The 26,365-nt window shown below is 39.0% G+C and overlaps 1 long non-coding RNA gene across 1 annotated transcript in view; it reads left to right on the forward strand.

Annotated features, from left to right (window-relative positions):
* Positions 1 to 17,052, forward strand: part of LOC134986508 (uncharacterized) — a 137,601-nt gene extending 120,549 nt beyond the window's left edge. The window contains exon 3 of the long non-coding RNA XR_010192382.1: positions 16,810 to 17,052. This is a non-coding gene — a long non-coding RNA (uncharacterized LOC134986508). The remainder of the gene's footprint in view (positions 1 to 16,809) is intronic.
* Positions 17,053 to 26,365: the final 9,313 nt, after the last annotated feature.

The following is a 26,365-nucleotide window of genomic DNA, read 5'->3' on the forward strand; positions in this document are numbered from 1 at the left end:
CACATATATTTTACAGCTGGGTTAACCGTTAGGCTGCTCGTTTAGTATACCATAAACTGTTTGATATAGTGAATCCTATATCGTACACTGCATTAATGGGGTATCAGATAGAAATAAGTTATTAATCACTGCAGCCACTGCCGTGCAATTAACAGTGCCGTCACCAATTTATTACTTCTAATAACCCCGTGTATTTTACAACCAGACGGGCCGTTATGCCACTCATCTGATATGCTGTCAGATGCTGATTATAGTAAATCCTATATCATACGGTACACATATACATATATTTTAGTAGGACATAAACATAAACATTTATATTATGCACATAAGACACACTAGCTCTAAGCCAATGCACATTTCGCTCATAGGCTTCCTCAGGGCACTATAGTAATCCGCGCCCGCCGGACATGACATATTTATGGGGAGCCGTGGACATGAATGAACCCCATTACTTTCAAACGTTTTGTTTTTAAACACAAAAGACGTTACTCATCATTAGCCGTATAAGCTCCTGTCTGCAGTGAACGTAAACTGCAGCACCTGCTGTCTATTAATCGGAGTGATAGGACTATGATGTGAGTCCTATGCTCCTATGTTAACACATACGTCCTCCCTACCATAACGAGAGGACATGGTAATTAAGATATTTATATCAATCCTGCAATCTTATGTGTCCCTCCCCTCTCATATATGTATTTAAATAAATAAATTGTTCACATATCAAGGTATAATAATCTCTAATGCAAATATATGGTTCTATACGTATTATAACCCACCCATTTCTTCTTTCAACAACACATAAGTGGTTAAGGGGTGTAATTATTTATATTCCAAGGTGCAATCTTAAATACCAATATATTACTTTGTACATATGACCTATCAGCTTCTATTTAGAAACCCATATACTGTCACATCTGAAATATTATAAAATTGATTTTTTGAGTTAAATCCCTGCTTTCTGAAATATATACTCCTGATCCTACGTATGCAACGTAATAAAAATAGATCCAATTATAGATATGGACCTTTTAATAATACAGTCCAATTATCTATATATACTTACTGTAATATAGAATCCGGCAAACAATATATCAGCAATTTGTAGCTACCACGTGATACACTATATCAAAATAAAATTACATTTAATTAAAAGTATACAAACAAATGATACAATCAATATGTGTGACATACACGAGAGACTGTGTATATAGATTGACTGTATCATAGTCAGCTCTGTGAAAACTATTAATACACAGTGTTAGTGATATGTGATTACATCACTAATGTGATAAACGTGAAAAAGTATTATCATCCATTAAGTGGTTCTATGAGCTGCTCCCAACTATTATATAAAATAGTGACAATTTTTTAAATTTTCATATACTGATTAGAGAGTGAATCCATATCCAAACTATAATGTGATATCATATTACAAAAATGCCATTAACTACGTGTTTAGTGACATAACATTCATATGTGATAGATACATAGATCGATATATACGATATATGTATCCACAATCCAAACCTTTGAAAATGTAATTGTGTAATTCATAAATTAAATTAAAGTGTACAATGTGAAAGTGCAAGTCAACCTACATGGCCTATTATCATATTCTATATACAAAACATTTCTCGTGAAGTGTACATATGTCCTTACACTGAAAGATTATTAGATAAAGGATTAGTTAAAATTTAATATATTTTTGCATTACTAGAGATATATCCCAATCATATTCCTGATATAAGGTTAATATCATTACCATCCAGATTCATTGCTTATGAGAATCTAATTATTATTATTCATTAAATATAGTATAAATCATTACATTTTGTGGATACATCAGGTAAGTATAATATAGTAACACTGGTGCTATGCATAGCTCCAATATTATTGCCTTACATAAAGTAAGCATAGTGGGTTAATTATGGCTGTAGTCCCATGTTGGTCATGGTCTACTACAGAAGTATAAGCTAATAATGTGCTCCTGATCTCTTCATAAATATATCCATAGATAGGGAGCTAGGCATCAGATCATATGGGTAGGGTTATTAAATGGTAAGTACATATAATTTGTTGTTAATATACCTAAAATTCCAATTTTGCCTCCACATATTTCTACCCCATCATACTAGCATAATCTGATTCAGGTGTCAATTAGTCAAATCAATTAACATCAATTCTCCATTCGTTTATTAATGTATTTATACTAGATATAATGAGGTACCATAGCTTATAGCTCCCCCATGGATATATATTCCAAAAATGTAATTATATATATCACATTGTATCAAATTCTACCACTAGAGATGCATGGTTCAAAGAAGAAAGAAAGGATTATTCTCTAGATATGTGTATTATATTATATTAGGAGATTTTAACTTTTACCATTTTGAGTACATGTTATATTTCATTCCACACTGGTTATAACATACTATGTATGCTTGAGTGTCAAAGTGACAGGTTAGCAATTCATAAGCCCATAAAGAGGTAAGTATTCACAATATATAAACTGGTATGTTCCATAACCAGGGGCTAGGTTTTAGTAAGAGATAGCATCCTTATCTAAATTAAAACATATATTATCGTATATTTATGCTTGTGCTTAGAATTGATCCAGATAACAAGAAAGTCGGAATAATTTGCGTCCATGATAGCGTGTCAATCTTATGGACATTATGAGATGTTCTTCCACAACTAGAAATTAGAGTTATTTGATATGGAGTACTAAAGGAGTCCTAGTTCAGTGCTTCCATAGATGCACTGGATCTACTCAGGACTTCTATTGTGAGATACATACGATTTACCTGTTATTTATGATTCAATATCATGATATTAACTGATCTTATGGTTAGATCACAACATAGTGATCTTTTAAATTATAATGGCATTCATACCGCATAAAAGAAAAAAAGTACAAGAAAATCATATAAACGCTGAATAGTGTATCTCCTCATTTAGTCCAGAGGGAGTCAGAGTGTTCAGCAGGAAGATATATCTTGACTCCTTTTTTAAAAGTTCTTTCACCATATTGCCTCCTCTGATTCCCAACTCAATATGTTCCAGTCCATATATTTTCATTTTTTTGTGATCACTCTCATGGAATCTCAAAAAATGTCTCGCTACACTGGTGAGTTTTTTCAAATTGTTCAAATCTCTTTGTGCATTCTTAATGTTATATGCATGCTCTAGAATGCGTTTTTTAAAAAGTCTCTTTGTCATTCCAATGTACTTATATCCGCATGGACATGTAAGACAGTAAATTACTCCTTGTGTGGAGCAATTAATGAAACTGTTTATCTTGATCTTGTTTTGATACTTATCCTTGAACTCTGTGGTAATGTCAATATGCTGACATGCTTGACACTTTCCACACGGATAACAACCAGATACAGAGATAGCTCGCTTCTGATGTTTAACAAAGTGACTTCTGACCGTATGATATAGGATTTACTATAATCAGCATCTGACAGCATATCAGACGAGTGGCATAACGGCCCGTCTGGTTGTAAAATACACGGGGTTATTAGAAGTAATAAATTGGTGACGGCACTGTTAATTGCACGGCAGTGGCTGCAGTGATTAATAACTTATTTCTATCTGATACCCCATTAATGCAGTGTACGATATAGGATTCACTATATCAAACAGTTTATGGTATACTAAACGAGCAGCCTAACGGTTAACCCAGCTGTAAAATATATGTGGTCATTTGGTGTGAGAGACCAGTGACGGCATTGTGAATCAGGCGGCATTGGCTGCAACAATCTATGATTTTATTGGTTTAATGCCCCATCAATGTACTGCATGATATAGGAATCATCATAGCCAGCAGTTAACAGCATACTAGCTGAGGAGCTTAAACGGCCCGTCTAGTAGTAGAATATACGCGTTCATCTTAAAAGAGAAATTTGTGATGACACTTTGAACTACGTAGCAGTGGCAGCAGTTACAAATAACCTAAATATAGATGTACCGCACAAACGGTGGAGTACGTACTGCCATTTTGAAAATGGATATTACATCCAGTGCGGAATCCTGAATTATACTATAGTGGCCACAAGAGCTTTAGCTCTAGCTCTATTCAGTGTAACCGCAGGCTCTATTATAACACAGTGATACAAATGTCTGGTATGAGATTATAAAGGTGCCGCTATAAGCCCTAATAACTGAAGCAGCTGATTATATCTGTGTTAAGCACAGCTGCAGACCACACTGGAATTTATTACAGTTTAAGTGGCCAGGACTAATAAAATACTATCCGGATACGCGGTTATATAATATAATAGTGTTGGCTCAGTTATACTAGTTATCTCATTAGAACTAGTATACAGCGTATCAGACAGCCTGTATTGTCCGCATTGTTACGGGAACCGCACCTATATAATACTAGGAACGGGCAGTATTAGAACTCTAGGTGACACATGAAGTGATCTGGAGTGCATATCATAGGTAGTTACAGTGGTTAAATACAAGTATTTGTCGTCAGCATTATAATGATGCAGGTTTAGTTGCAATATCCTAAGGGTGTGACTTCGTAAGGTCCTGGTAATCATTGAAATACAGCAATTGCCTATCATTGAAGTTATTTGAAAGGCGATACAAAATATTAAACATTATATCCATCATCACATTAATATATTAGACTGTATTTCCGGGATACACCCTATTAAGAGTCCCACTTGAGTCGATCACCCACAAATCTCTCAATATGAATAATTAATTTGAGTGCAATATAGAAAGAATCATTACGGTCTATACATATTAGGATTAATTGATAATAAGAGCACACAATATATCTGACACACTAGTCTTGTTTTTAATCTTTATTCACTTATTTTCATTCTTTTTTCACTTTCCTTACTACGTTTTTAATACTTCGCTTGATTTTGAATAAAGGACAATACAAGTCTGAAAAATAAAATTAATTAAAGACTGAATTATCATACATTTATTGTGGCATTTTGCCTAGATCTGAGTACATTATAGGGATTTTAATGAATTTACAATAAAGGATTTATTTTAAATTTAATGCTTATTGGGTTGCGTGCACCATATAAGTAACTGATTTCTTTTTTCTTTTCCCCTTTCTTTGGGGATTTGACTTTATACTTTAACCTAAATCAGTTGGTAGCACCTATAATGACCTTGATATAAAAAAAATGTTTTCATGATTTATTCATTATAAAGTGATAGTGGTATTCATTACTGAAAAGGTATCCCAAGCACATAAACTATTTGGATTGATTACATCTTGGTGCGGGTTATCCCCCAACTTGGAGTAGAGTGGTACTCTCTCCAGTGTTTGGAAAACTCGAAAGTTGTGTAGAGTCGGTCTTGGAACCCCTCTGTTCTTACCCAGCACAAGATTATAGTAATACTATATATAAATATATTTATATATATACGTAAATACTAATCTGGTTAATATCTCTTTATATTACGGTACTAAGTGGCGCCATGGCTGGATTCAGCCTAAGTTAAGATCTTGGTAATAGACGTGACAAATGGAATAATGAACAAAAAGATATATTTGGGGAGGAAAATATAAGTACTAAATCTCGTGGATGGATGGAGGACCTTATTGTTTTAAAAAATTTGATGTATAAACAAACTAAGGTCTATTGGAACAAGACAACGTTTGATAACTATATTAAATTTGATATGACCCCTAGAGGTCTTAGACCTAAATTGTTCCCTTCCTTTGATTTGGATGATGACCTTAAAAAGGAATGGGAAACAGAGTTGTTAAAATGTTCCAAAAGTTTAATTGGAATACTCATTAAACATGACACCAGGCTCCTTAACCAATATACTAATGAAATTGACGCTTTAGGGGAAAAGCTCAAGTCCTATGAAAAAGAAGAAGAATTTCAAAAATCATATGAGAAGTATGTCCTAGATTTGGATAAATTTGAAAAAGACCTATTGGAACGCAAACGGGGAAAATTTATCAGGGATAAAAATGACTATGTTCACAACACGGTATACAAATGGACCACCAGACCCAAGAGGAGGGAACCAGGCGGTGCATCCAATTACAGTTCATCAGAACTCGAATCCTCTGAAGGTGAAGGTAATAATGATAGCACCTCTTTAAGATGGCAAAGGGCACATTTTTTAGGATTTGGCCCAAGGACAAGAGAAAACAATTTAGACCATTCAGATTCAAGAAAATCAGAAGAGGAGGAAAGAGGTGGAAAAAGAAAGAAGACCAAAGGAGAATGGGAGAGAAGACCACAGAGAACCAAACGGCCATACAAGAGGAATTAATTCAGGAAGATCTACAGGTCATTAACCTCACCAAACGTATGCTTGATCCCACATACATTGCGGTTCTTTCTAAAGGTTTAAGCTTTTCCCCGGACAAAAATATGGATAGGTTTGAGATTCAGAAGGACCTACAATTATTTGCAAGGAAAATTCTCTTAAAAACATTTCATTGTAATCGGAGTAAAGGGTATCCTCAAAGGGACCAATCAGGAAGGAATATAACTTGGAATGATGAAGAAAATGATGCTATCAATATGTTACAGGAACTAGCAGAAGAATGTGAGGAACAAAATGTAGAGATAGATGATCCGCAGAGGCCCATTTTACGAAAAAAATCAACCTTTTTCCCTAACCCACAAATATGCCCAACAAGTCCAAATTTTTATGGACCTAGTATCTAAGGATTTGGACACTATATATAATGCTAGAAACCATAGAAGAAATAATCTCAGTGACTCTGAGCGGAAAATCCTGAAAGAGATCAACATGTGGGAGGACACTGTAGTTAAGCCCTCCGATAAGGGGGGCAACATCGTCCTGTGGGACAAAGAAATGTATTTGAAGGAAGCATATCGCCAATTAGCGGACACTACCACATATAAAAGATTGTGGTTCAATCCTACTGCAAATTTCCTGAAATTCTATGAAAATTTGATTCAGGGAGCTCTGAGAGATGGTGTGATCAATAAAACAGATTTTGATTTTCTGAAAGTGACTGATCCGAAAATTTCAACTCTTTATTTGCTACCGAAGGTACACAAGAACCGTGCCTGCCCACCTGGAAGACCTATTGTCTCAGGTATAGGGAGCATAACTGAAAAAGCCAGTATATTCGTAGATAAAAACTTACGTAAATTTGTGGTGGAACTTCCATCATACATACGTGACACCATGGACATCCTGAATAAGTTGGATGGCATCAGTCTTTCTGCCAATACATGGCTATGTACTTGTGATGTGGAGTCTTTGTACACCAGTATAGGTCATAGCAATGGATTAAAGGCTGTACAATACTTTCTCAGTATGAGTACACATCAAGATTTCAATTACTTCCTCATACAACTCTTGGAATTTGTATTATCAAAGAACTTCTTCACTTTTGACGATAAATACTTCCTCCAGGTACAGGGTACTGCTATGGGCAGCACTTGTGCGCCTACCTATGCTAACCTGTACCTGGGGTGGTGGGAGAGGGAATACGTCTTTAATACCTGTAATGAGAAATATACAGAACATATACTGGGATGGCACAGGTATATAGACGACATTTTCATCCTATGGGAGGGCGATCGTGAGCTTTTGGAGGATTTCATTCAACATCTCAATGATAACATCTTGAACCTGAGATTGACCTCAGATATCAGTCAAACATGTGTTAATTTTCTGGATTTAAAAATCTCCAAGACCATCAATGGGGAGATCGAAACAGATGTTTTCCGTAAGGTCACAGCCACGAACAGTATCTTACACCACAGTAGTTCTCATAATCCCTCTACCCTAAGAGCTATTCCTAAAGGTGAATATATCCGTACAAGAAGGAACTGCTCTGATGACGAAGTTTATAGAAAAAGAGCTAAGGAAGTGAAAGAAAGACTTGAGAAGAGAGGTTATAAAAAGCAAACCTTACAAAAAGCCTATAAAGCCACCAATCAAGTGCCTAGGAGCACCCTATTAATTCCAAAGACAAATAGGAAGCCAGATATGGGTCAGGTAAGATTTATCGGCACACATTGTAAAGAGTGGAGACAAATTAATACGACACTTCAGAAATATCGTTACATCTTAAACACGGATGAAGACTTACAGAAAGATTTCAAAGATAACATCAAAATTAGTTGGAGAAAATCTCCTAACTTACGAGATAAGCTGGTCAGAAGTCACTTTGTTAAACATCAGAAGCGAGCTATCTCTGTATCTGGTTGTTATCCGTGTGGAAAGTGTCAAGCATGTCAGCATATTGACATTACCACAGAGTTCAAGGATAAGTATCAAAACAAGATCAAGATAAACAGTTTCATTAATTGCTCCACACAAGGAGTAATTTACTGTCTTACATGTCCATGCGGATATAAGTACATTGGAATGACAAAGAGACTTTTTAAAAAACGCATTCTAGAGCATGCATATAACATTAAGAATGCACAAAGAGATTTGAACAATTTGAAAAAACTCACCAGTGTAGCGAGACATTTTTTGAGATTCCATGAGAGTGATCACAAAAAAATGAAAATATATGGACTGGAACATATTGAGTTGGGAATCAGAGGAGGCAATATGGTGAAAGAACTTTTAAAAAAGGAGTCCAGATATATCTTCCTGCTGAACACTCTGACTCCCTCTGGACTAAATGAGGAGATACACTATTCAGCGTTTATATGATTTTCTTGTACTTTTTTTCTTTTATGCGGTATGAATGCCATTATAATTTAAAAGATCACTATGTTGTGATCTAACCATAAGATCAGTTAATATCATGATATTGAATCATAAATAACAGGTAAATCGTATGTATCTCACAATAGAAGTCCTGAGTAGATCCAGTGCATCTATGGAAGCACTGAACTAGGACTCCTTTAGTACTCCATATCAAATAACTCTAATTTCTAGTTGTGGAAGAGCATCTCATAATGTCCATAAGATTGACACGCTATCATGGACGCAAATTATTCCGACTTTCTTGTTATCTGGATCAATTCTAAGCACAAGCATAAATATACGATAATATATGTTTTAATTTAGATAAGGATGCTATCTCTTACTAAAACCTAGCCCCTGGTTATGGAACATACCAGTTTATATATTGTGAATACTTACCTCTTTATGGGCTTATGAATTGCTAACCTGTCACTTTGACACTCAAGCATACATAGTATGTTATAACCAGTGTGGAATGAAATATAACATGTACTCAAAATGGTAAAAGTTAAAATCTCCTAATATAATATAATACACATATCTAGAGAATAATCCTTTCTTTCTTCTTTGAACCATGCATCTCTAGTGGTAGAATTTGATACAATGTGATATATATAATTACATTTTTGGAATATATATCCATGGGGGAGCTATAAGCTATGGTACCTCATTATATCTAGTATAAATACATTAATAAACGAATGGAGAATTGATGTTAATTGATTTGACTAATTGACACCTGAATCAGATTATGCTAGTATGATGGGGTAGAAATATGTGGAGGCAAAATTGGAATTTTAGGTATATTAACAACAAATTATATGTACTTACCATTTAATAACCCTACCCATATGATCTGATGCCTAGCTCCCTATCTATGGATATATTTATGAAGAGATCAGGAGCACATTATTAGCTTATACTTCTGTAGTAGACCATGACCAACATGGGACTACAGCCATAATTAACCCACTATGCTTACTTTATGTAAGGCAATAATATTGGAGCTATGCATAGCACCAGTGTTACTATATTATACTTACCTGATGTATCCACAAAATGTAATGATTTATACTATATTTAATGAATAATAATAATCAGATTCTCATAAGCAATGAATCTGGATGGTAATGATATTAACCTTATATCAGGAATATGATTGGGATATATCTCTAGTAATGCAAAAATATATTAAATTTTAACTAATCCTTTATCTAATAATCTTTCAGTGTAAGGACATATGTACACTTCACGAGAAATGTTTTGTATATAGAATATGATAATAGGCCATGTAGGTTGACTTGCACTTTCACATTGTACACTTTAATTTAATTTATGAATTACACAATTACATTTTCAAAGGTTTGGATTGTGGATACATATATCGTATATATCGATCTATGTATCTATCACATATGAATGTTATGTCACTAAACACGTAGTTAATGGCATTTTGTAATATGATATCACATTATAGTTTGGATATGGATTCACTCTCTAATCAGTATATGAAAATTAAAAAAATTGTCACTATTTTATATAATAGTTGGGAGCAGCTCATAGAACCACTTAATGGATGATAATACTTTTTCACGTTTATCACATTAGTGATGTAATCACATATCACTAACACTGTGTATTAATAGTTTTCACAGAGCTGACTATGATACAGTCAATCTATATTCACAGTCTCTCGTGTATGTCACACATATTGATTGTATCATTTGTTTGTATACTTTTAATTAAATGTAATTTTATTTTGATATAGTGTATCACGTGGTAGCTACAAATTGCTGATATATTGTTTGCCGGATTCTATATTACAGTAAGTATATATAGATAATTGGACTGTATTATTAAAAGGTCCATATCTATAATTGGATCTATTTTTATTACGTTGCATACGTAGGATCAGGAGTATATATTTCAGAAAGCAGGGATTTAACTCAAAAAATCAATTTTATAATATTTCAGATGTGACAGTATATGGGTTTCTAAATAGAAGCTGATAGGTCATATGTACAAAGTAATATATTGGTATTTAAGATTGCACCTTGGAATATAAATAATTACACCCCTTAACCACTTATGTGTTGTTGAAAGAAGAAATGGGTGGGTTATAATACGTATAGAACCATATATTTGCATTAGAGATTATTATACCTTGATATGTGAACAATTTATTTATTTAAATACATATATGAGAGGGGAGGGACACATAAGATTGCAGGATTGATATAAATATCTTAATTACCATGTCCTCTCGTTATGGTAGGGAGGAAGTATGTGTTAACATAGGAGCATAGGACTCACATCATAGTCCTATCACTCCGATTAATAGACAGCAGGTGCTGCAGTTTACGTTCACTGCAGACAGGAGCTTATACGGCTAATGATGAGTAACGTCTTTTGTGTTTAAAAACAAAACGTTTGAAAGTAATTGGTTCATTCATGTCCACGGCTCCCCATAAATATGTCATGTCCGGCGGGCGCGGATTACTATAGTGCCCTGAGGAAGCCTATGAGCGAAATGTGCATTGGCTTAGAGCTAGTGTGTCTTATGTGCATAATATAAATGTTTATGTTTATGTCCTACTAAAATATATGTATATGTGTACCGTATGATATAGGATTTACTATAATCAGCATCTGACAGCATATCAGACGAGTGGCATAACGGCCCGTCTGGTTGTAAAATACACGGGGTTATTAGAAGTAATAAATTGGTGACGGCACTGTTAATTGCACGGCAGTGGCTGCAGTGATTAATAACTTATTTCTATCTGATACCCCATTAATGCAGTGTACGATATAGGATTCACTATATCAAACAGTTTATGGTATACTAAACGAGCAGCCTAACGGTTAACCCAGCTGTAAAATATATGTGGTCATTTGGTGTGAGAGACCAGTGACGGCATTGTGAATCAGGCGGCATTGGCTGCAACAATCTATGATTTTATCGGTTTAATGCCCCATCAATGTACTGCATGATATAGGAATCATCATAGCCAGCAGTTAACAGCATACTAGCTGAGGAGCTTAAACGGCCCGTCTAGTGGTAGAATATACGCGTTCATCTGAAAAGAGAAATTTGTGATGACACTTTGAACTACGTAGCAGTGGCAGCAGTTACAAATAACCTAAATATAGATGTACCGCACAAACGGTGGAGTACGTACTGCCATTTAAAAATGGATATTACATCCAGTGCGGAATCCTGAATTATACTATAGTGGCCACAAGAGCTTTAGCTCTAGCTCTATTCAGTGTAACCGCAGGCTCTATTATAACACAGTGATACAAATGTCTGGTATGAGATTATAAAGGTGCCGCTATAAGCCCTAATAACTGAAGCAGCTGATTATATCTGTGTTAAGCACAGCTGCAGACCACACTGGAATTTATTACAGTTTAAGTGGCCAGGACTAATAAAATACTATCCGGATACGCGGTTATATAATATAATAGTGTTGGCTCAGTTATACTAGTTATCTCATTAGAACTAGTATACAGCGTATCAGACAGCCTGTATTGTCCGCATTGTTACGGGAACCGCACCTATATAATACTAGGAATGGGCAGTATTAGAACTCTAGGTGACACATGAAGTGATCTGGAGTGCATATCATAGGTAGTTACAGTGGTTAAATACAAGTATTTGTCGTCAGCATTATAATGATGCAGGTTTAGTTGCAATATCCTAAGGGTGTGACTTCGTAAGGTCCTGGTAATCATTGAAATACAGCAATTGCCTATCATTGAAGTTATTTGAAAGGCGATACAAAATATTAAACATTATATCCATCATCACATTAATATATTAGACTGTATTTCCGGGATACACCCTATTAAGAGTCCCACTTGAGTCGATCACCCACAAATCTCTCAATATGAATAATTAATTTGAGTGCAATATAGAAAGAATCATTACGGTCTATACATATTAGGATTAATTGATAATAAGAGCACACAATATATCTGACACACTAGTCTTGTTTTTAATCTTTATTCACTTATTTTCATTCTTTTTTCACTTTCCTTACTACGTTTTTAATACTTCGCTTGATTTTGAATAAAGGACAATACAAGTCTGAAAAATAAAATTAATTAAAGACTGAATTATCATACATTTATTGTGGCATTTTGCCTAGATCTGAGTACATTATAGGGATTTTAATGAATTTACAATAAAGGATTTATTTTAAATTTAATGCTTATTGGGTTGCGTGCACCATATAAGTAACTGATTTCTTTTTTCTTTTCCCCTTTCTTTGGGGATTTGACTTTATACTGTAAGGGACTTGTTGTTGTTGTTATTACTATTATACGGCAGCAGTGGACATATAGCAGCAGCGTATAACACTGTGACTGCCTGGTCACTGGAATGACTGATGGCACTGGACATATGGCAGCAGAGGACACAAGCACTGTGACTGGACAGATTCAGCACAACACACGGACACGCACGGCTCCTTATATGGAATCCAAACCCCACGAGAATCCGACAGCGGGATGATGACGTTTTGCCTCGTTCTTCTTTCCGAGTCAGGCGGGAAAACCAGAGCCTTGCTCGGAACCGAACTAGAATGGTGAAGTTCGGTACGGTTCGGTTCTCTGAGAACCGAACCCGCTCATCCCTACTGTAGATACTGCTTTGTGTTGATGCATGCATGTACCCATGCCAATTATAAAACTTTGACCTAATGTAGTCAAAGTTTCTTCTGCAACTGCTTTTTGCTGATGCATTTTTAGCTAGATCTGAATGTCACAAGACAGCACATTCTCCTCTAGTCTAATAGGGTATAATGTCATTACACAACACACCACAGAGAAGAGAGAGAATATAAAATCTATCTATTGTAAAGATGGATGAAATAAATGGTTTGTTAGAGCAACCTGACAGTAATTTTCAATTACAACACTTACAGTGAGATGTATCAAAACTTTTGATTGAGATAATGGAGAAAGTTGGCCATAGCAACCAATTAACCTACAGATGTAGCAACACTCATCGTGGCTACATCTGCCGTGGACGGGCACTCATTGCAAATGGGGAGCGTGCACATCTGAGCGCACTAAATCGACATGCAGTCACGCCTAGCAATTTGCGAATACGCTGAGATGTAGCTACGATAAGCGTGGCTACATCTGTATAGCTACCATTTATCTAGCACAGTCTATAAAATGACAGAAGTGCATTGGTTGCTAAAGGTTTCATATCTTTCTGCTTAATAATTAACTATCACCCATTAATTAGTGTACATTGGGGGAGATTCAGGTTTGATCGCTAATGGCGATCGAACTGCAAAAATTACGATAAGGATGCATGCACATCGCCCGTCCTGCGCATGCGCCCGCATTTTCTGAAAATGTAAACGCCTCTGCCTGTCAATCAGGGAGAGGCGTTCACGGGACGGGGGGCAGCAACGCTCCAGTTCCTAGGCGGAGACGGAGCATTGTGGGGGTGTGGCTACAAAATATGGGAGGTGCAGTGTGAACAGGGCAGGACAGGGGCATGATCGCGGCATCTGCATGATGCCACACACAGCCACCGTGATCAGAAAGATGGCTGGAGGCTATCCTAATTTCTACGATCAAGCAGAAATTGCGATGAGATCACAATTTCTGCTTGATCGAGGTGGGGAGCAGCGGTCAGCATACCGGGCAGCCTTGTCCTGCGATGGGCGGCATCCAGCATTCTTTCACATGGATTGCAAATTCTGCCACTTAGCAGAATTTGCAATCCAACCTGAATCAGGCCCATTAGCTGTGAAGCAAACAGTTTTTACGAATTACACATTGAGAAATATTTTTCGCAGCACTAGTTTTTCTTGTTTCATTTTCTGTATTCACTGGACAACATGTCAGCTTATCCTGGGCTAGATACCTATACAGTACCACAAATATCCCCTATTAACCTTTCTCAGATGCCACTTGTAAAAGTATTAATGAGTACTGACCCCACCATCACCTTTCCTGCCTTCTCAGTGAATTTCATTACTCTGGCACTTTTATGGGTTTTTTATTTTTTTACTCCATTTTGCTGTAACTTCATCCTGTTGGAAAATTAACCAGTTCATTCCCGGAATAACCTTCCACCTAAAAACTGGCTTCGAAAACATAAAGAAAAGGTTTAGTTGTGTTTTCCTAAGTGTTTTTCTTTCAACTTTTCCTATTATTTTATTTTTGGTACAGAGCCGTGTCTTGTTTATGCTACTATTTAGTCAGTGGGTAGCACATTAGAGCAGGAAGAGCTGAAAAGAGGGATTAGCATGGGCAGATGTAATATCAGGTGGAGAGCAGTGGGAAAGCATCCTTGCTGGCTAGGTTAGTTTAGAAATAATTACCTCTGCATTTAGCATGCTGTTCTTAAGTGACCTTTTCATGTTCTACCTACAGTATGCATATTAACACCCAAAATCCAGAGACAGAGGTTAGTTTTACATTTCTGCATATTGTATGTAAATTACGGTATTTATATAGTGTAAATTTAACAGCCTATGGACTTTAAAGTTTGCATTTAATTTAATTTAAATTCTTCAGTGCATGGTGTTTAAGCATGAAAACTAAATAAAAAGAATTGCTGTGATAACACCGACAGGTAAAACTGAAAAGTTTGGTATATGAAATAAATTGTCACCATGACGATGTTCATTATATCAACATTTGAAAGTTGACAAAACAGATTGATGTGTTTAGCATGTAGAGATTGAGCATGTCGACATTTAGCAAATGTCGATGTGGTGACAATGTCAACAATTTGTTTTTACAGTAAACCTAAAGTCATCTTTTGACAGATTGGGTGGTATCCTATAAGCCCCGATGGCACTTCAGCCAATCAAAATGGCCGTATTTCGCGATGTATGACCAATGGTTATTATTGCGGTATCCAATTAGAGGCCATTTTGATTGTCTGAAATTGGACCCACGATCGCACAAAAACATATAGAATCGGGGGAAAACACATGGTATCGGTGGCCCCATAATTGCAGATTATGCTTTGAGTACCTGAGCCACCCGAAGCATTATCCCAGATAAGTGCCGGCATCAGGCAAAAACGATGCCAGCATCAGGGCTAATAGTATAGCCCCCAGTGATATAAGATACCGCTCTTTGTCTATGTCTGCATTTCAACCATGTCAACATCATAACATTAGACATTCTGATGTCTACAAAATGAATGTCAACATAGTGTCGACATCCTAACTGCATACCAGACTTAAGTGTCTATGGGCAGGATGTACCAACCTTGTGCAGTACATCCTGCCACTTAGCGTGCCGGTACTAATTGTATATGTACAAGCATATTAGTATCACAAAGTGCAGCTCTCCCAGTAAGAATGAAAGATTTATGGGTCCCACTTAACTCACAAGAATTCACACTAGGAAGTATACGAGATACTGACCAACCAGAATGCAAGTTTCATAATGCGAGTTGCACAGTTTTAAAGAAAGTTTCCCATTGGCACCCAAAAGTTGTACCTCACACACCCTATACACTAAGTCAAAGCTCAGACCCAAAAGTTGTACCTCACACACCCTATACGCTAAGTCAAAGCTCAGACATTTTGTCCTTTGATAGATTTGAGTAGGTGTTTGGGAAAGAGAGAAGTATACTGTATTTGAGGTATTAGAGAGAGAGAGAGAGAGAGAGAGAGAGAGAGAGAGAGAGAGAGAGAATTAGTTTTCCAGCTTGTGCTTTGTGAAAACATGTATTTTAAACTGCGTACCAGGGGTGAAGAGAGCCAGGGGAAGGAGATGCTGATTCTCACCCGGGGTCACACTGAGGAGGAGAGCAGAAAGGAGATGCAGAAGGAAGGGAGCCAGGAGGTGGAGGGGAGGCCAAAGGAAGAGCCAGATACTCGAGTCCTTTCAAAGGCTCGCAATAGGAGGAATGTGCTATATTCTTATGATGAAAATTGTGTGCTTATTCACGCAATGGTGCAGGTATTTCTGCAGCTTGCATTGTGGTGTTTTGATTAATTTAATGGAATCCCTACTGAATGCATCTGTGCAGATTGGAACACATGCATTGTTAGGTGGCCTGAGTTTCCAGGAACAGTATTTTTTGTACAGTAGAAGTATGTTTACTTACCATTATTTTTCTCTTTTCAGGTCCTTCTCGCGCACAGCTGCCTCCACTAATATATATTAATAATAATCGTCAGTGACCTGACTTATTGCTGCCATGTGAAGTGAAAAAGACCAATCTCCCACCCCCACCCCCTCCCCAACAGCTCCCATTGCAGCAACAAAGACAAGACAGAACAGAAGAGGAAGCAACAGAGTAAGCCTAGCGGGGTGGGGCATGGCGGGGTTGACACATCCTGTGCTGCAAACATATTTTTATTAGTAAACAATAACTGTCTTCAACAAATGTGTTTTGTTTTACCACTGACTCATAAGATGAAAATGATTTTCCTTTCAAATATTAAATATAAACAACTTCTATCTTTGGTTGCTAAACATATTCCAATTACCTCAAGTTAGTCATTTTTGGGTCAATGCTGAGATAAATGCAAATAAGTTTTGCGGGTGGAACTTTGCATGTGCTCTCATTGTACAGCCTCTGAAGCAGAGAATATGCATCAATGAGCACACCCATCATTAAAGGCCCATCATCTATCAATCTATGGCCAATTCAGAGTCAGTCACAACTCAGTCAATTCCACATGCAGCTGAAGGGGTGTAACTGGGTGGTACTGGGTTGTTCACATGTAAGCTTTGTTGACAGAGGGAGAGTCGATGGTGTGCAGTCAGAATGACAGTCGGCTGCAGCTGACATGTGCAACTGGGAATCAGCTTCTATGTGATCAGAGCATCACTACTAAGTAAGTTCAAAAATCCATGCAATTCACCAGAGAACTGGGGGTTGAAGCACTTTCTCCTGTCCCTTGTCTCACAGACTTTGCCAAAGAGGGTGTGCATTGCAAATCCAATTTGATTGATAAAAGGTCTGCCAGGTTAGGATGTTTGGACAACTTGAAATAGCTTATCTGAAAAAAAAAAAATGATATTTGTTCACTAAATGTATTGCAATTTAACTGAAGCAGAAAAAAAAGTAATGCAAAACACAAAATATAAATTTGTGTTATTTATTGATAGTTGTACATTTTCTTTGTGAACTTGTATAGCAGTTAGACAATTAAGAGGGTGATTCAAGATAACAAGACCTCTCACATGTGTAATGTTCTCTATTCATTCTAATTTCCCACCAGGTAGACCACTGCTTCCCCTCACGCCCATTAGACTGCGCCTCATATCAGTCATACTGTCCCAACATCAGACGTAAGATGATGGGGCTGGTGGAAATATGGTCAAACATTGAGGTACGTAGTATGAACTAGGGTGGCCAATCCCGGGATTGGGATCAGCGGGATCCTGGGATTTAGGCATAAAATTGGCTGGGATTCAATCCTGGATTTGGAGCTTCCAATCCCGGGGATTCGGGATTAGAAAGCTCCTTGTTTTTTCAGTGTAGGGCAGCGTTGAGCATCACGCTGCATAGCCAGTCGCCCGTCAACCGCCGCACCCGGAGGACGTGAGCCGCCCTCCTGCCCATGTGGTATAATGAGCTATGTGTGCGGGTGGAGGGTGGGAGGGCGGCCACACAGGAAACAAACAAGCCAATCCCGGGTATCCCAGGAATCCCGGGAATCCCGGGAATTACCATTTTTGAATTCCGGGATTGTAAATGGCCTAGGATTGTCCAGCCTAGTGTGAACAGATTTCTGCACCTAATGGGTACATCAGCAGCTGAAATTCATCACCAACTTGTCGGTGTGTACAATGATAATGTCTTGTCACGTAAGCAGCTGTATCTTTATCTTCATATCCAATCATTGAAGTGCTAGTGAATTGTGGTGGAGCTGGCAAACTCTGTTCACTTTATAGTGAAGCAGTGGGATGACGGGCCTTATGCCAAAAATATTAACCTACTGTATCTGACTTTAATTGGGCATGGGCCTTGCACTAGAAGTTAACTTCAGCACAGGCCTAGCATCCATAATTATTACAGATATGTGCCGGCCCCTGTATGGGTTTTGGTTTTGGATCTGTATCTCGTTTGTATTTTGATCTGTACTTGGTTTAGCCAAAAAGGCCCTTGCAGGTTTTGGTTTTAGTTTTGGATCTGTATTTTTTTACTAAAATCACAGACTTTGGGCCTGTTTTAGTTCCTGTTAATTTTGACCGCTTCACAGCTCACAATATTGTTTTCATCTAGTTTAGGTCAAAAGGTTGCACCAAGGTAGCTGGATGACTCAGCTTAGCAACAGCAGTGGGAAGCACAAAAATGTGGCACTTAAACTTCCAACATTGCACATCTAGGAAACAGAATGGCACTGCAGTAGCAGACATGGTGGAAGTTTAATAAACTGTTAAAATGTTTGTCATCTAGACAAGATGACAGTCAGCAATTCTCCAAACAGCGCATAATGTAAAGAAAAGAGGTGCAAGATGGAATTGTCCTTTGGCCCTCCCACCCAGCCTAACATTGTATATATTAAACAGGACATGGACAGTTTACCAAACCAATCACTTCAGCGACAGGGAATGCCACTTGTAGCTGAAATGAATGGTTTGTTTGGGCCGCCACAAAACAAGCTGCCAATGGTCTTTACATACACAAACTGACTCTACATAGGCTAGATGTAACCATCGTCATCATCATCTGATTCTTCACCTCCATCAGATTGTACATCTTCTTCTTCACACACTATTGATGCATCCCGCTGGAATTCATCATTACAGGTGCCTCTGTATTTTTTTTAAAAGTAATTGCCGGTAATAGTCTTTCTTGTAGAATTTGGCGACTATCTGATCGTATGGCTGCAAAAATCGCTGCCCAGCGATCAGCTCTGAATTAGGCCCCATGTCATATGCAGTTACAGTAGAAATGTCACTAATTATAGGCAGTTCCTTCAGTCTGGACCAGATGTCAAACGTTTCTGCTGACTGATCTGTATCACCACCAGTGGGTCTCTTAGGAAAATTTCGTTTTTTCCTGGCAGCCGCACTTGCCGGAAAAACTGAAGTAGGAGATGTTGCCGTGTCACGTTCCACTTAAAGTGACAATTTGCTCACCAACAGCTCTTCAAATTTGTGTCCGCTGTAAAGAAAGACACAAAGTATGACTTAAACCTAGGATCAAGTATGGTGTTTAAAATATAGTGATCTGATTTCAAGAGATTTACGACCCTTGGATCCTGCCAAAGCAAATGAAGGACTTTATCTACAAGTCCAACCATGCTTTGCAGAATCACTTTGTTTCAGCTCCTCCTTCAGTTTCTCCAGCTGCTATTTCAAGAGTCAAACTACAGGAATTACTTCACTCAAGCTGGCAGTGTCTAAAATAACTTCACATGTGGCAAATTCAAAGGGTTTGAGAACCTTGCACAACACAGAAAATATTCTACACCGTGCTTGGCTAAGGTGCATTAACCCTCATTTCCCTATATCATAGGTCATTGTGTAGCTTTGGATGGCCTTTTGCTGTTTCTCAGTTCATTGAAGCATATAAAGGGTTGAATTCCACATTGTTACTGCCTCTTGCTTCAGCTGGTGGCAGAGCAAAATCAACAGTTATTGCAACTGCTGCAATCTTCTACATTTACTTGCTGAATGGTGAAAATTTACCAAAATTGTTCAGGCCACAAAGAGCATATCCTGCATGCCCCTGTCAATATTTTTTTTTTAATTTGCACCACCAAGTTAATTATGTAAGCAAAACATGTTGGAATTCACCCAGCTGTAATGCTCTCACAATATTGATGGCATTGTCAGAAATCACAAAGCCCGAGGAGAGTCCAAGTGGGGTAAGCCATTTTGCAATGATTTCCCTGAGTTTTTTTTTTTTAAAGGTTGTCAGCGGTATGTCTCTTAGTAAAACCAGTGATACCCATAATATCCTGCCTCTGAAAGAACTGGCATTTGTTAGATGCTGCTGCTGTTGGTGCTGCTGAATGCAGTACATCTACCCAGTGGGCTGTCACAGTCATGGAATCTTTTGTTTGCCCTGTTCCTCTTGTCCACATATCTGTGGTTAAGTGAGAAGTAGGTACAATGGCATTTCCAAGGACATTAATTATGTTTTTTTTAACATCCTTGTACATACTATCTTTTCTAGTGAAGTGGAATCTAGATGAGATTTGGTAGCAGGGACACAGGACCTCAATTAACTCTCTAAAATCAACTGCATTAATGGTGGATACTGGATGCACATCTAATACCAGCATAGCTGTTATGGAATCAGTAATCCGCTGTGCAACTGGGTGACTGGTGTAATAGTTGTTCCCCCTTGCAAATGATTGTTTAACAGTCAATTGTTTTGTTAAACTACAATTAGTCTTCCTGGTCCTTCTCTGGAATGAAGATCCATAGCAGCAGTTTTCAAGCGTCCTTCTGAGGAATCACAGATAGGAGGGGAGTCAGTCATGCTTATGAAATTGGATTGAAGACTACTTCCGTTCATGATTGAGGATATCAACAATGGTGTTCATGGTGGAGATTGCAGGTGCTTGGATCTAACAGAGAAAAGGGGGCTAGGTGATGCTGTATTGGTTGTTATGATTTTAGCAAATAGTTTCTGAATGTGTCAAAAACTTTTGATGAATGTGCTGCAGATGACATAACAGGTTCCTAGATGGTTAAGGTCCCTACCTCTACTTACTATGGCTTTTCAAATGGTACAGATGGTACAGATGGCTTGACAAATGACAATTGTCTGGATTTGGGTAGATATAATTCTACACAAAAGATGTGTTTTTTTGCTCAAATATGACAGTGGGCTTTTTTATATCATTGGCAATATTGCCGGCTTCTTCCTCCACCGCCGGCAATTTCCATCTGCATGCTGAGCCTGTCACACTCGGTCGGGACCAGCCCACGGAGAGGTATTTATTTATACAGCAGTTCTGCTTATTGCCGTACTCAGACTTCCCATTACGGCTTCCGTTTATAGATACCTGTTATTCAGCTGCTCATCTGATTGTGGATTCGCATATGGACATGCAATTTGACTTGCTTCCTCATTAAAACCGGAGGATATTATTTTCTTACACATCTATAAGCTCAAGGTGTCTTTGCTTTGTATCTTGTTTTATTGCACCATAATATTGTTTTTATGTGCTAAACTAATGCTATCTATATATTAAAACATTTTTATATTTTCACATGTCAGCTCCTAATTAGTATATACATGCTCTTACACATTGCGCAGCCATTTTCTTTTCCTTACCTTGCTCTTGTATCTACCAGGCTCTGCTCAGTTTCTGAATTCACTAACACTCCTTTCTCTCTATACAAAATTTAAGCAAGGAAAAAATACTCATAACAAGAAAATAATCAGAGACCCAAGGTGCAATGACACTTATGCAGCTACTCGAGAATGTAAGGGCCACTTCACCCTCATATAAATACAAAATACGATAATGAATACTCAAATACAAGCGCTCAGTGTTGTATCCTAAGCAAAAATACTTAATGTCCATAAAGATTGTAGAAGAAATCCAACTTCCAAATGGCTCCTGCTTCTATAAAGTGGATCCAGAAAAATCCTCTGCTCCGTGAAATATCTCAATATACAATAAAAACAGAAATAAACCATCATAGTGCAATATGTCCTTATACAATAAAGGTGATGTTATTTCTGGCAGAGATTAATCTACTGAGACATGGATGGCGTACGCCACTCACAATGTATACAATAAGTCTCCGCACGTAAAGGTATCTTTGCCTCTATTACACAAATGAGCCGTGGCAATAAATGCGTACCGTTACTCACTCAGGAATAGGCGACGATCCTCATATACTGGTTTCTTTTCAAGCTGCTCCAAAGATAAACGTAAAGGTGGTAGTATAAAATAAAAACACTTTATTTTAAAATACATAGGCAGGGGACCCCACATACAACAACTCAGGGGTGGAAAGTGAACAACTGGTAGGCCGTAGGCCGAAAACGGCAATAGCCAGCTAGATGAAAAGACACAATTCCAGCCTCAAGAGGAGAAATGTGTATAAAATCCACCTGTCAAATCTTTCCAACGCGTTTCTCCCCATTAATGGGGCTTTTTCAAGGAACAAGAATGCTCAGTAAATGAGACTATATAAATAAGATCACAGGAAATTGATGCAAATAAGAATTTAATTTAATTAAATTGAAAGCAGACAGGTTACTATAGTAACGCGTCTCCACGTGTACCCAGAATTCAGTGCGGTCCATTTAACCAGTATGGGCGTTCGTGCTCCCAGACGGAAGAACACTTCCACCCGTACTGAGCATACTTCCTGTCAGCGTCTCCATAGTAACATATCAGGACGTGCTGACGGACTTCCGCCCTTACCTAGTATGTAAAAGCTAGATACCGCACTGAGGACTTCCGCCCCTATCCAGAATATGAAAAATAGGTACCACCCATATTAATCTTAAATTCTGTTCGCGTTTCCATGGCAACATGCCTGGAAATCGAGCAGGCTGATGTCACCACGGATTAAATAAAGTTTTACTGGATACTTTTTATTTCATAAACATTTCTACATAAAATCCACTATCTTGGATGTTTGATTACCAAGGCACTTCCCCAATATATAATAGTAACCGTGACAACCCTTCTAGACAAACCTACTTGAGGCTGCAATTATGTACTTAAATAAAAAATACAATACAATAAACTCACATTATAAAAAGCACCTTAATTCAAATTCATGATTTAGGCCATTTGGCACTAGGGTTTGTAGATTAAAAATCCACTTCATTTCGCTTTTTGCTAATCTAATATCTCTATTGTTACGCCGCCATAGATCCTTAGTCAATTCTATACCCCAGAATGATGTGATATTGTCAGTAGAACAATTATGTATCTCCTTAAAATGAAGGGAGAATGGATGGGTAATCAATCCCTTCCGTATATTTCGTAGATGTTCTACGCCATCCAAGATTCATCTCTGCCAGAAATAACATCACCTTTATTGTATAAGGACATATTGCACTATGATTGTTTATTTCTGTTTCTCTAACGTCCTAGAGGATGCTGGGACTCAGTAAGGACCATGGGGAATAGACGGGCTCCGCAGGAGACATGGGCACTTTAAGAAAGACTTTAGACTCTGGGTGTGCACTGGCTCCTCCCGCTATGCCCCTCCTCCAGACCTCAGTTTTAGACTGTGCCCAGAGGAAGATGGGTGCACTGCAGGAAGCTCTCCTGAGTTTCCTGCTAAGAAAGCATTTTGTTAGGTTTTTTTCTTATTTTCAGGGAGCTCTGCTGGCAACAGACTCCCTGCATCGAGGGACTGAGGAGAGAGGAGCAGACCTACTTAAATGATAGGCTCTGCTTCTCGGCTACTGGACACCATTAGCTCCAGAGGGAGTGGAACACAGGTTCGTCCTGGGCGTTCATCCCAGAACCGCGCCGCCGTTCTCCTCACAGAGCCGGAAGAAACGAAGAAAGAAGACTACTGAGGCGGCAGAAGCCCTCGGGTGCTTCACTGAGGTAACGCACAGCACTGCAGCTGTGCGTCATTGCTCCCATACACCTCACACACTCCGGTCACTGTAAGGGTGCAGGGCGCAGGGGGGGGGGGGCGCCCTGGGCAGCAATAGAATACTTCTCCTATGGCAAATGACTATATACATGTACAGGTGGGCACTGTACATGTATATAAAAGAGCCCCCGCCATATTTTCGTAAGTTTGAGCGGGACAGAAGCCCGCCGCCGAGGGGGCGGGGCTTCTCCCTCAGCACTCACCAGCTCCATTTTCTCTCCACAGCACCGCTGAGAGGAAGCTCCCCGGACTCTCCCCTGCTTGACACACAGTGAAAGAGGGTTTTAAAGTAGAGGGGGGGCACATAATTGGCGGTTATACATTACAGCAGCGCTACTGGGTAAACATTCTGTGTTTTTATCCGGGGTCATATAGCGCTGGGGTGTGTGCTGGCATACTCTCTCTCTGTCTCTCAAAAGGGCCTAAAGGGGAACCTGTCTTCAGAAAAGAGTTTCTCTGTGTGTGTGGAGTGTGTCGGTACGCGTGTGTCGACATGTTTGACAATGAAGGCTTGCCTAAGGAGGAGGGGGAGTGCATGATTTCAGGTCGCCGTCGGCAACGCCGACACCGGACTGGATGGATATGTGGAATGTCTTGAATGCTAATGTAAATTTATTGCATAAGAGATTAGACAAGACTGAGGCTAGGGATCAGTCAGGTAGTCATACCATGCCTGTCCCAGTGGCACCGGGACCTTCTGGGTCTCAGAAACGCACATTATCCCAGATCACTGACACAGATACCGACACGGATTCAGATTCCAGTGTCGACTATGAGGATGCAAAATTACAGCCAAGAGTGGCTAAAGGTATTCGTTACATGATCATTGCTATTAAAGAGGTTTTGCATATTACTGAGGAACCCCCTGTCCCTGACACGAGATTACACATGTATAAAGAGAAAAAGCCTGAGATCACCTTTCCGTCCTCATTTGAGCTAAGCGAATTGTGCAAAAAGGCTTGGGAATCTCCAGACACGCTTATCCAAGAAGGCAGAGCCAGATTAAGGGGGGGGTCCCGGGGATACGTACCCCGGGCCCCCCTTTCCAAAAGGGCCCCCTTCCACACTACAGATCGGATCTCTCTTCAATCCGATCTGCGGTTCTGCGCTCACGAGCCCCGGCTCCCCGCTGCCCTGTCCCTCCTCTTCCTTCAGTTCAGTGTGCGGCACGCCAATGACTGAACCGCAGGTTTGCTGAGCCGGACAGCAATTGGACAGCTGAGCCGTCGCTCAGCTGCACTGACTACAGCTCTAAGAAGAATGCTCCAACAGCTGTAGTCAGGGCAGCTGAGCGACGGCTCAGCTGTCCAATTGTTGTCCAGCTCAGCAAGCCTGCGGCTCAGTCATTGGCGCGCCGCACGCTGAACTGGAGGAGGAGGGATTCTTAGTGATGTGGATATATATATATATATATATATATATATATTTTTTTTAGTCCATGGGGGCCCCCTGCTCTTTAGTGCCCCAGGCCTCCCGGGGCCTTAATTCGGCTCTGCAAGAAGGTGGCACTGCCTTCCCAGGATACTGCTACCCTCAAGGATCCTGCGGATCGTAAGCAGGAAGTTACCATGAAGTACATTTACACACATTCTGGTACTATTGTTAGGCCGGCTATGGCATCAGCCTGGGTTTGTAGTGCTGTCGCAGCATGGACAGATTCCTTGTCTACGGAGATTGAGACCCTAGATAAGGATACCATTCCAATGACCCTAGAGCATATCAAGTATGCTGTGTTATATATGAGGGATGCTCAAAGAGACATTTGTTTACTAAGCTCCAGAATAAATGCTATGTCTATTTCTGCTAGGCGACTCTTGTGGACCCGACAGTGGACGGGGGATGCCGACTCAAAGCGGCATATGGAGTCGTTGTCTTACAAGGGGGAGGAGTTGTTTGGAGAAGGCCTCTCGGACCTTGTCTCTACTGCTACGGCTGGTAAATCGAATTTTTTACCTTATGCTCCCCCACAACATACTAAGAAGGCACCTCGTTACCAAATGCAGTCCTTTTGTTCAAATAAAAGCAAAAAGGTACGGGGATCGTCCTTTCTTGCCAGAGGTAAAGGCAAGGGAAAAAAGCTGCACACAGCTAGTTCCCAGGAGCAGAAGTCCCCCCCCTACGTCTGCAAAAT

This window comes from Pseudophryne corroboree, chromosome 2, assembly GCF_028390025.1.
Source record: "Pseudophryne corroboree isolate aPseCor3 chromosome 2, aPseCor3.hap2, whole genome shotgun sequence".
NCBI lineage: Eukaryota > Metazoa > Chordata > Amphibia > Anura > Myobatrachidae > Pseudophryne > Pseudophryne corroboree.